The sequence below is a fragment of the Panthera pardus genome, unplaced genomic scaffold, assembly GCF_024362965.1.
Source record: "Panthera pardus isolate Hobbes unplaced genomic scaffold, ASM2436296v1 HiC_scaffold_15, whole genome shotgun sequence".
Classification (NCBI taxonomy): Eukaryota; Metazoa; Chordata; class Mammalia; order Carnivora; family Felidae; genus Panthera; species Panthera pardus.
This window is the reverse complement of record NW_026526710.1, coordinates 32,943,807-32,954,611: the sequence shown is the minus strand read 5'-3', so window position 1 is coordinate 32,954,611 and position 10,805 is coordinate 32,943,807.

Sequence of the window (10,805 nt, the reverse complement as noted above, 5' to 3'; positions counted from 1 at the left end):
TATCACTAATAAGTAGGGAAATGCAAATCAAAACTACAATGAGATCTCACCTCACACCCATTGGGATGGATACTATACTTTGTTAGTTTGTTTTTAATTTTTTAGTTTTGGGATGGCTACTAAAGGGAGAAACCAACAACCAGAAACCAACAAGCTTTGGTGAGTACGTGAAGAAAGTATAACCCTTGTTATACTGCACTGTTGGTGCTAATGTAAAATGGTACAGTTGCTACGGAAAACAGTATGGTGGTTCCTCAAAAAAAAATTAAAAATAGAATTAACATATGACCCAGCAATTCCACTTCTGGCTATATACCCCAAATGATTGAAAGCAGGGTCTCAAAGAGGTATTTGTACATCTATAGTCATAACAGCATTACTCGCAATAGCTAAAACATGGAAACATACCATCCATTGATTGATGAATGGATAAGCAAAATATGGAAAATGTAAACAATGGAATCTGGTTCAACCTTAAAGAGGAAGGAAGTTCTGACCCATGCTAAACATGGAAGAATCTAGAGGACGTATGTTAAATGAAACAATCCAGACAAATACTGTATGGTTCCACTTATATGAGGTACTGAAAAGTAGTCACAATCATACAGATATATAGTAGAATGGTGGTTGTCAAGGGTTATGTGGAGAGAATAGGGAGTTATTGTTTAATGGCTATAGAGTTTTGGGAGGCCTGGGTGGCTCAGTCGGTTAAGAGTTAGAGTCTTGATTTTGGCTCAGGTCATGATCTCATGGTTCACGACATGAGGCCCTGCTTGGGTTTCTGTCTCCCTCTCTCTCTCTGCCCCTCCCCTAGTCACACACACACACACACACACACACACACACACACACCTAGTGACATGGTTGCTTCTGAGAGGCTGCAAGTTTGGGTTCTGCTGGGTCTAAAGATTTTAGTTCTCAAGGAAGGAATGCTTCCAACAAGAGACACAGTTTTGGTTCAAGTCAGCTGGAATTTAAGATTGCCTTGCGGGTTCTTGGGATCTTTGTGCCAGTGAACCTTCAGGCAATGATGAGAGTTAGGTGATGCTGTTGATTCTGACTGTCAAGGGGAAATATGCTATTACACAATGCTAGCAACGAGGTTATCTGGAATGCAGGAGGTCCTGATGGTGCCTGTTCAAATTCTTATGTCCTCTGATGTAAAATGACAACAGCCTGACGTAGGCAGGAATGCTCCTGGCACAGAACTTTCAGGAATGAAGGTTTGGATCACCCAAAGAGAATCACAACCAGCCAGTCTGCTTGCTGAAAGGGAAGGGAATGTGAAATATAAACATTGTCCTTGTCTTTTTCCCCCACTTCAGCTCTTCATTTGTCTAATTTAAGGTAGGGTAACAGTGGTTAACTTTGTCGTATCTCAGTATTTAAGCTACAGGATGGCAGAGGGTTGGCTATGAGAAGAATGAACATCACTCAAAGAAGAACGCGCTGAATTTATCTTGTCTTTTTTAGAGAGAGCCTTCGTGTGTTTTCAGTTGTGTGAGAGATCGTTGTATCACGTTAGGTGATTTTCTCATGTCTTTATTTGTAAGTTAAATATGGCTAAAGGGGTGTGTATGGATGCCAAGTTAGTGACAGATGGACTCTGGTGTGTGTGTGTGTGTGTGTGTGTGTGTGTGTGTGTTTAATGTTTATTTATTTTTGAAAGAGAGAGAGGGAAAGAGAATCCTAAGCAGGCTTCATACTGTCGGCGCAGAGCTGACGTGGGGCTCAAACTCACGACTGCGAGTTCATGACCTGAGCCAAAATCAAGAGTCAGATGCTTAACCGACTGAGCCACCCAGGTGCCCCGGACTCTGGTGGGTTTTTTGTTTTTGTTTTTTTAACTGTGTCAACTCAGTTAAACTGGATCTATTTTTCTCGGAATATATTGCCTTGTATGCTTCTGAGTTAGAGCTGGCCAAAAGACCAATTTGCAGAAGGGGGAAGTGAAGCAGCAGTGGGGTTACAGCAGACATAGAGGGGCCAGTGGGATCCAGCTTACCTTCTCCCTCCTCTGTTCCATGCCCAACTCTTCCTCCCAATGGATGACCATTTGGAACAATGGCAGCCCCGGTCCCACCCCCGATGCTTGGTGGTGGACCCATGGAGGGTAGTACCCGGAGACAGAGCTTCCCACAGCAATCCCGGGAGTCTCCCATTCTGGTGGTTGGACATGCTTGGCTTCCCACGCTGCTGACTCCTTCCCTGACACTCCAAATTCCTTTCTGGAACTTCACTTCCCCCACCTCCTTCTCCAAAGTCCTAGGTCCCATTCCTGTACTAAATCCCTTGCCCCAGGACTCACAATGCTCCACCTTTCGGATTGAATTCTGACTGGTTCAACATGCTGTACCAAACCTGATGAAGGCATTTCCGAGTAGTACATGATTGAGAGAAATGCCTTCTCCGGGAAACCTAGATAGCCCTTGATGCTTATAGCACTATCACTGGCCAGTAATAATAATAGCACGCGTTTACCCAACATCGACTATGTGTTAGACCCAGGGCCTTATCTACCTTACATTACTTATCCCTCACACAGACCTTCTGAGGTAGGTTACAATCGCCATCCTATTTTGCAGGTGAGAAAGTGTTTGGGGCTAGCTCAGAGCTGAGAATGCATGTTCTCAAAAACTACGTGCATAATTCGTCTCCACTGGCCACGCAGAAAAATTGTCCCTTTACATATCAGTGTCTGCCACTAGAATATGATAGTTCAAGGTCAAGAAGTACATCCTTTTACTATCTTCCCTGTTAAACATAAAATCTGAAAATTAGCAGGTTTCTGAAAAATGTTTGCTGAATAAATGCACACATAAAAGGAACATGAGTAGGAGATGCGGCCAGCATAGTACTTCTGGTCAAGAAAAATTGGCTGTGTGCCTGGTGAAGGATTTATTAACATTTCTAGGGTGTGAGCCCCTCTACATAAAAGAATTCGGAAAGAATACAGAGTGAGATTATGCTATTGATGGAATAATGATGATAGAAATATCTATTATCTGGGTTACCTCACATTTTAACCAAGGGGTAAGGGCAGCCCGGAAGGACATTCATTTTATGTAGAAAAGCCTATGCTTTGACCAGGGCGCTTATTTTTACTTTAAGGAGTACATACATCTACTGAACAGTAGGGGGAGTAAGATGCAGGGAAATCTAAAATTTTAGAACACTTCCTAGAAAAAGCATGAAGATATCTGAGTCATGGAGGGATAAAAGCATGAGAAAGTGATTTTACACAAAACAGTCGGAAAATGGGGTCTTTCTATATTTTATTTTACTATTTTGTTATTTTGTTATTTTTTTGGTCTTGCTATATTTTAAATACTGACTTGTGTTTAAAATGTTTTGAAATTGCTCACCAGAGCTTTGGCATTGTAGCACACAGTTCAAGGTAGATTTGGCCACGATCAGGTGTAGGTATTCAAATAAGGATAAAACAGAATAGGTTGTTTTTAACCTAAATTAACTGATTCATTCTTTAAGGGTGGTAAAAATTCCCACCATGTTTTTTGCTAATTAGGCCCAGACTTGAACCCTTTATCGTGGTCTATGGAAAACCAAACCAAAATTGGAGTGAAAAATGATACTCTTTAAATGAGCTTCCCTAGGCATAATATAGTGTAAGATAAAATTTGCGTCGCTATTGCTGTGTTTTGCTTGTTTTGTGAAGAAGGATTATATTCTGCTTTGAAATGCAAGAAGAAATTCATAGACTTGTTCTATGAAGTCTAAACTAGAGAGAATCTAGTTCACTTCAAGCGTGTGACATCGCCACAAGTGAATGCTTATGGCGTTACACTTCCGGAAGAGTCCTTTGAACACTCTCCACAGCAAATCTTCCCTGACAAATACCCCCAGCTGGCGTCAGAACAAACATAAACTCTTTCAAAGTTATTTTGACCACATCTGAATTTTCTAATTAGAGTCTAGGAAAAAAAATCCTGTGTATTCAAACTGAACAGAAGAGTTGCGTAATGAATTATTCCTATTTTGTTTTAATTTAAATGTGCAAATTTAGTCTGAAATCAATTCCAGCGCTTGTACAGTTGACATTTGTTTGGTTCAATTTCACGTTCAGGTTTTGTTTTTTGTTTTTGTTTTTGTTTGTTTTTTTTTTTGTTTTTTTTTTTAGTCCTATGAAGCCCACTCGGCAAGGCCCAGAGCTCTCCAGCGTCCAGGTCTTTACTTAGCTCATAATATTGACAATAGCGGGCATCAAGAGGACGTAAACTATGCCATATGACAACCAAAACATAATCTAAAGACCATAGGATTCTTCACTGAGTTTTACGTATCTACTTTGCTAGCGTAAATATGAACAAATTCATTTCTAAACCTGATCTGTAACAGAATTCTGTGGCAAAGAAATCAACTATGGGTGTTGGTGGATTGTGTAAGACTGTCTATGTCGGAGGCTTGAAGCAAGGGTTTTCTGACTGTGCCATAATTTCTTACCAGGCAATTTTTCCTAGACCTCAAAACAAAGTAGTGCGTCGCAAAGATGACCTTGCTCTATGTTGCCCTGGGTTTACTGATGCACCCGTGCACACGTCTGAGATGTCCTCTGGTCTGTAACTTTTGCAACTCAAAATCCAAGGTATGCTTCCACTTAATGCTTCCATCATCAATCCCAGTTTTTATTTCAACAGCCTGATTCAACAGGCCTAATTCCAGGCCAAGATCTGGAAATCAATCTCGGGCATTCAGATCAGTTTCAGGACATTGTGGTAAAAATGGTCCAGATTTTAAGAGTTCCTCTGGCTCATCTTCTCAACAATCTCTCCTTCCTCTCTGTCTTTAAGATGTTTATGGAGTGCTTGTGAATCAAAATTTCCAATGGCTGGAGTTTTCATTCTGACCCCCACCAAATATCTTACTGCTGTCTTTCCATAATTCAGTGTGCGAGGCGATACTCAGCTCGCCACTGAAGTTGTTCTTCCTAACATCCGTAAATGAAATCAAAGACGAATGAGGTGGACACTCCTAGGACCTTTTCATTTTCAGTGGCTAGAAAGGTTCTTCATTCAACCACCAGCTCCAGGGGCTACAATCCAAAACAGCCTTGTGGAACTGGAGCTTACAATTGCCTTGCTCATGACTGTGGGAGCATGGCTAAATAATTATACATCTCAACCATTGTGTAAACCAGTTTAATTAACATTTTCCAGGCATGTCACATTTATACAATCACTAAATAATTTTCAAAAATTATGTTGCGTTAGAAAATGCTACACATCAACTCGAATTGTTTTTACTCATGGCTCTAATCATGCCTGAAATACGTTTTTGTTTGTTTGTTTTAGTATCCCCTTATTTATTTATTTATTTATTTATTTATTTATTTTACTATTACTCGGTACTTCCGTTGGAGATGATTCATACTTACTGGCTGGCCAGATGCTCTATTCGATTTATTTGTAAGTGTTATGTTTAATTGCCATCAACTTCATCAAGGCTGGCATTTTTTAAAAAGCAGCTATAGCATTATTAAGTTTCCTTTCCATTCACGTTGTGATAAAAGAAATCTTGGAAAGCATTCACCCCCATAGCTCAACTTAGAACGCGCCATGAAAATAAAGTTTTCTCGAGTCCAACGTTCATGGGATTTAAGAAATGAGGAAGTTGCAGAGGCACATTTTTGTTGTGTTTTGGCTTTTGGGCAGCACATGTTTCAAGAAGATATCGTCCAATTCACTCTCTATTTGAAAAGATGTGAAAAAAACTGGGTGCAAGCGAGTACTATAGTATTAGTAATGTACTCAAATTATTTTTGTTCTCCTGTAAGCCCGTTGTTGTTATTGTTGTTATTATTATTATTATTACTATTATTATAAATGTATTCGCTTTTTTCTAAAGTAGTAATCTCAAGCAAGCAAGACTAATAAATCAAGAAACGTTCTCAGGCATGAAACTGAAATGAAATTAACAATATAAGTGGAAGAAATTGTACAATCAAGTGCGCAAGCACTGAGGTTATATTTTGTGCTCCATATTTTGCGTGTGTTTGTGCTCCAAACACATCGAGATGCGTGGTTATATAAGCTGAAGGATTAGCAGTTAGGTCACCAAATTAGTCTTTTGAATTTTCTTGCTCTATCAAGAATTCAATTTGCTTCCTGACATCATTTACCATGCTGTATTAACCATAGTACTTTATCTATCAGTATTTCCAAATTATAAGCCTCTTACCCATAAATATATCTTCTCTGAAAGATTTATTTGGCGGCTGTGACAATAAAACCGCAATTGACAGTATCTGTTGGACTTTATGCGCAATGGAAAGTGCTTTGGCAAAATTCTCACTTTGGTGGATCAGAAAAAAAGAATAAACACATTTCATACTTTTGCCTTCACTGCTCGAAGCGCTAAAAAGATCTTGGAGAAAACAAAATATGGGGAATTCAAAAAAACAGAAGAAAACTAATTTTTTTTTTTTTTTTACTTTAAGGGAATATTTGTATTGAAAAGTAGATTATTCTTGGAGGGGAGGTATCTTTTAGTTGGAAGCTTTGTGAGTAAATGAAGTATTTAGGCTGCATGTATACAGTACCAAACAATTATTCTGGCTGAATCTGGTTTTGTAACTATCCCAAAATGATTGCCTGTTTAGGGGCACCTGGGTGGTCACGTCTGTTAAGGTATGACTTTGGCTCAGGTTATGGTCTCTCAGTTCGTTAGTTCGAGCCCCACACTGGGCTTTGTGCTGACAGCTCAGAGTCTGGAGCCTGCTTGGGATTCTGTGTCTCCCTCTCTCTCTACCCCTCCCTTACTCATGCCCTGTCTCTCTCTCTCTCTCTCTCTCTCTCTTTCTCTCAAAAAGAAACATTAAAAAAATTGTTTAATTAAAAATTTAAAAAATTATTGCCTGTTTAGAAATTAGAAAGCACAGTCTTTTGGTGCCAATTTGTAAAGAATGCTTGTACATGTCTTGTACACATTCATAAAAGGATAACTAGGCCTGAACTAATCTTCATTTTGCTAGGAACATGAAAGTGGGGGAAAAGATCACAATAGGATTCTTTATTAACAAAGATAAATTATTTTTGATCTAATATAAATGACGTTGCAAATTGCTGTAGAAATACATTCAATTATCAGGTCTAGATTCTGCAAAAATGCCCTGTAGCCCGCTAAAATATCCTCAAGTTTATCCAATCCTCATAGTACATGGATCAATGCAACATTATCCACCATGCCGGAAACATACAAAGCATTCCCAAATAGCAGATTCCCCACCCAGCTTTATCCCTCGAGAAATGGTTTCCCACACCTGAACATTTAAATTAAACTGTCATTTTAAAGCAGTATATAATTCAGCAAAAATCATTCTTGCTCATGAAGATGGTGTGGGTCCAATGAGAATAGGTTCATTCGTCCATGTACCGATACTTCTCAGTATTCAAGAATTCTTGCCAGTTGAAGTCAGTTATAAATAGGGAGTAATTAGATATCTAATGGTAAAGAGTATACATTTTGAGTCTTTTAACACCCAAATCACTTTCATCTTAATTCCAAATATGTTTCTACTACTTATAAGAGGAGATAGAGAGATGGACAGACAGATAGATAGATACGGGTTTTGTTGGTTTTTTGTTTTGTTTTTCAAAATAAGTATTTCACTCTGAGATTATGGGGGTTCTGGGGAAAAGTCAAGTGTAAGTTATCTTCTGAAAGTCTAACTTGCTGAAGTGCATTTTGCATCCACGTAGTTGCTCATGCTGGTTCCACTGTTCTCCACCTTTTTGCACCTAGCTGACATTTTCTTCATATCTCAAGATTCAGCTGTAGGGTCCACATCATAACTCTCTCGTGACACTCACATTGTATTGAAATTATTGGTTATGTGCCTATGTCCATGAGATCTGCAAGACCCTGTGGTCTGGAATTATGTCTTATAAGGTTTAATCCTTTCCGCCTAGCACAGCACCTGCCTGACTTATGATAGGCAGTTAAAATGGATCTTGAAAAAGAAATAAAGCAATTTAACCCAAAATGAATTATGTATTTTACTGAAAGGGCAGCTGCTTCCAACAAAGCTGTTTACTCCTACAGGTGAAATTATTCTCTTGTAAGTTATGTCTGTACAAAATGGAGTGATGAGGCAATTGTAAAACAAAGCCATGGCCAAAGTCCTACACAAAGACAAAGCAGAGTTTTGGCCTGCTTTGTTTCAGTTGTCTTAATACACCATTACAACTAATAACTGGCATATTTTCTTTCTTTGACAGTATAGACATAAAGATCCTCAGATTTTTCAACATAAAAGCAATTCTTTGTAAATTTGACCATAAGTTTCTTTCCTGGTATTAAACATTTTTAGATGTTCAGCAGTTCTTAGACTCGAGTGGATTTGTGTCAATAGCACAATGTTATGTTGAATTTCTTAAATACTGAAAAATACACAAATTAATGTCCAACTCTGCATTTGCTGAAAGATTTTCTAAAGAATAAAAGTTATTGTAATGTTTCAGTTTAAGACACTTGTCTACAAATGATCTCCAAGCCAAATGATCACGTGCTCATTTGTGAAACAAAAAGCTTTCATAGCGACTCTAATCTGACTTCATCTTTTTCTTCTTTTCTTTCCCCAGGATTCTCTTTTTCTTCCACCTCTGGGTTTATGCCCCGTTTTCTTCCTATGTGATTGACAGTCAACCTTCCTGCCCTTAGTAGGGCTGATTCGCAGTGTGGTGTCCTAAGCAAAGGTAAGCCTCACGCGTTATTGCAACAGACACATGTTTTGTGACATTCCAGGTGAATCTGCATAAGCTTTTTTAGTCTTTGACTGGCAACATCCCGAGCAAAAAAAAAAAAAAACCTCTGTTATCTTAGCAATGAATCAGCCAAATGTCCTGTTTGTCATGCAGGGCCATATCACAGGCTAGCAATTATTGATGGGGTAAGGATTCGGGGTGAGTTTAAAAATGAATAAATGTATTTTCAGATGGTAGAAACCCTAATGTGCCCCCGGCTCAGTAGTGAAGGCAAAATTCCCAGGATGGCAGGCTTTATAACTCCTACTGTGGTTCATGACCATATTTAGACCCAACACCAGCCCAGTGCTTCTCTGACATCATAAATAGATGACACACATAATAAGGAGCTCATCTGGCTTTAGAGAGTGATAGGCAGTGTTTGACCGAAGTTGTTAATGCAAATGGAACCACCAATTTGTAGTGACTTAATATTTTAAAAAACATATAATTTGCCATCCATTTAAGGAGATTCATCCCTTTTTGAAGGAAAAAAGCTCAAAGATGATTTCCCTGGAAAGAAAAAAAAAAGTCTCAAAATACTTTTCAGAGTGAGTCATTCAAAAACTTAGTCTAAATATTCATCCAATGATTTTTAGCCAAAAAATACAAAATAAATAGTCTGGGTCTACAGAAAACAACCTCCACAAATATCAATCCTATCCTTTATTTGACCATAAAATGTATTTTTGCATTTAGACAAAAATGCTATTCCCATCAAATACAAATTCATGGATTTAGTTTGTTCTAATCTTATGTTGTTGGAGGGCTTTAAAAAAATTTTTTTTTCGTCATTTATTTATTATTGAGAGGCAGAGAGAAACGAGTGTGAGCAGGGGAGAGGCAGAGAGAGGAGGAGACACAGAATCTGAAGCAGGCTCCAGGCTCTGAACTGTTAGTACAGAGCCCGATGTGGGGCTCGAACTCGCAAATGCGAGATCATGACCTGAGCCAAAGTCAGAGGCTTAACCGGCTGAGCCATCTGAAGGGCTTTTTTTTTTTTTTTTTTTAAAGTTCCTTAACCCAAAAAGAGAATTTCAAAACTGCATCTTGAAGAACCCAAAATGATGAAAGAGAAAACTAGTATGGAAAAAACTTTCGTCTAGAAATGTAAATAGATGAACAGGCACCTGGCCCATGTTGGGCACTCCTCGGACAGAATGGGGCCCAGACTACATGGCTAGCCTGGCCTTTCTGATGGAACCTGCCTCAGTAGTGGAAAAGCAATACTCATGACCAAGTGCAGCCATGTAAGCAGTTTGGGCTCGCATTTGTTGTTGCATATTATGATGATGGGACCCTGAGGGGCACATACCTGTCATTAGTTCTACGTTCTACTGGGGACCTTGCAGTAGCCTCGATTCTCATTTCGTAAGGTCTATTTTTTCTTTCCAATATACTTAAACTCTAAAGACTTCTCAGCACAGTAAGTTTATGGCTGTCCCTAACAACTGAGTAATAAATTTAGCCTACTAATTAATTTTCTGTATGTTGCCTTAATAGCAGTAATTCACAGTGACTGAAGGTTTATTTGTGCCAGGAGTGGTTCTGAGTTCTTTGAGTATATTAGTGTATCTAGCCCTCATTTAAATAATGAATGCCACGAGTCGGATGCTATTTATTATCTCCCTTGACGATGTGGAAACCTAGGTGAAGTGTTATGTAACCCTCCAAGGCATACTTTGAGCCCCTATGCTATGTTGCCTTAAACTTTAGAATTTTAAACCTGAAATTATTCTGTGAATAAAAAGGAAAGTCAAACAAAATGATTTGGTTTAACAGTTTAATTCTATTTTAAATAAAACTAAAAAAAAAAAACTTTTTATGACACTCTCCATGTGCCATGCCTGTTGCAAACGCTCTTACACAGACGGTAATTCATTGAATCTTCAGTCCGGTCCCCTAGAGGTAGGGAGCATTATTATTACCATTGTATGGAAAAGGAAATTGAGACACAGAGAGGCTAAGCAGCTTGCCCATTTCGCCCAGCTAGTTCGTACAGGACAGAGTTTCGGTTGGTAGAGGAGGGGGGATGTGTATGCCCAC